We start from the raw sequence: 2225 nt of genomic DNA, 5'->3' as shown, positions 1-2225 counted from the left end.
CTCCTGCTGAAAAGATCAAGGTGTCCTTTGTTTCAATTTCTGATCTTCCTTCATCATGTGCTTCGGTTAAAAGTATGCTCATGGGCTTCAAAGAACTCTGAACAAATGGATGGGCAGATCTCTTTCTTGGGAAAGCATTTCAGCACATGAAACATATGAAGAGGAAATCTGAATGGAAATCCTGAATGTTTTGTTCTTCTGTGGTGTGAATGTGATGTAGGTCATTTGTATATGATATGATAGCCAGGTTTTCATGTTCTTTATTACATTCTTCAATCATAAGGAAAGAAACTTCAGATGATCCTTGAAGCACAATATTATCATTTATGTTGTCTACCACAAATTCATTCAGAGAAACGTTTTCACTTGCTTGAGCAAAGATCTCACCTTGCTGTTCATGAGCTGACTGAATGACCTCCTCATGAAGACTCGGTTCTAATGACAGACTGGCAGCACGACTGAGAACATTTGAATCCATACTGCTATCTATGATCTCAACAACAAAATTCTCCTTTTCAGGATTCAGCACAAGGTATTCTTGGTCATCATGATCTGAATGTTGATCTGAAATAGCTGACTTGACTGCATCACATTCTGAAATTGAATCTTGACTACCCTGCACGCTGTCTTCTTCTGTGGGCAGATCTGAAACGACACTTTCTCTTTCATTATTTTCAGCCATATGACCATCTTTAGCCTGTTGATCTTGATTCTGCTGCAAAATGTCCTGATCATTTGGACAAGTATCCTCTAAATTTTCTTTATGCTGCTGAAATGGATTCTCATACAGAGCCTCCATGATCTCATCATCCATAAAATTATCATCTTCATAATATTTCTCAAGGCTTTCAATAAAATTATAAGCATGCTTGCAACAGTCTTGAACTAAATTTAATGATGGATAAGAGTCCATATATCTTTCAATGAACATAGCATGAAAATCCTTTAAACAATAAATACAAGCAGGCGGCAAACTTTCATACCAAGATTGTGCTTTACATTCCAGAGTGGCCAAGAATATCTTCATCAAGCAATCTTTAGGAAAATCAACCTTCAACTTGCAAATATGCATGTGAAATCTAACAAGATGTAGAGCAGCGTCCTTCCTACCATCATCTTTAAATGTAGGCAAATTCCTTGACCAATCGACCTTCGGAATTTTATTTGGAAAACCAGGGATGTGATCTCGGCTCATGGGAGCGTATCTTCTTGCAACCTGATCCATTTGAAAAGCTCAAAGCTACTAATCTTCCTGCAGTGAAGTCACCAGGAAGCACAAGTTGCTGGATTCTTCAGTGAAAGGAGTCGCCAGGTGAATGATTTCAGCCTTCATATGTGTCTGACTGTTGTCCACCATCAGCATCAGATCTGCAACTTGATACATGTACTGGGGTAATTAAAGTTAGATGTCACGTTTACAAGCTAGACCGGAGATTGACTGAAGCAGCGTTTATCTACTTCCGCTAATGCAAAGCAAAAGTGTTTCGAAGGCTACATGGCATAACTTCAGGCTCCGTCTATAGCTTACAAAACAAATGACATCGACAAGTAAACCATTTGTTCTTCCCCAGTATGGTCGCCACTATGTTAGCGTTCGAATTTGCCTCGGGCTGAGGAAGGCAAAACTTGAGGCAACATTAAACCAAGCTCAGCCTGTAGCTAGCCCTACGAGGACAGGAGAGGGCTCTCTCTGGTCAATCTCGGAAAAAGGTAATCAAAGAGGCTCGAGATGACTGAATTGATGACTAATTTTAGGCTAGGTATGAAGTACAAGGACTATGGAATTTATTTTTTTGAAGTTTTGTTGAATTCAAGGGAAAGGCAATTTTGGGTGCGGGGATGAGGCACAGCTTTTGCAGAGGTCTACTTAGGGCAAGATAGGCGATTGTTTTGATACCTTTAAAGTGATTGAATGAATAGAACTGACAAGTGAGGAGCTAAGGAGAGCAAGGAAGTCTTAAGGATTCTCCTTAAACTGAAGAAAACATGGAAAATTAAACAAACTTAAAGGCAGAGCATAGCAAATTTATGGATTCTACCTTAACACTTCAGTTGTTTAATTGCAGAAGATTAAATAAGGAAAATGATACACATATACAACTTACAAGTACTGAGAGAAACACACCATCAACACATAAGGCCACCTGAATCCCAAATAGTGCTGCAAAACCCTGGTCTATCCTTTGCCAAAATTGCAGATAAAATATGTACAATAGTGTATCAAG

The sequence above is a fragment of the Pinus tabuliformis genome, chromosome 4_1, assembly GCF_031772625.1.
Source record: "Pinus tabuliformis cultivar Carrire ecotype Pingquan chromosome 4_1, CPIR1, whole genome shotgun sequence".
Taxonomy (NCBI): domain Eukaryota; kingdom Viridiplantae; phylum Streptophyta; class Pinopsida; order Pinales; family Pinaceae; genus Pinus; species Pinus tabuliformis.
This window is presented reverse-complemented; position numbering follows the sequence as displayed.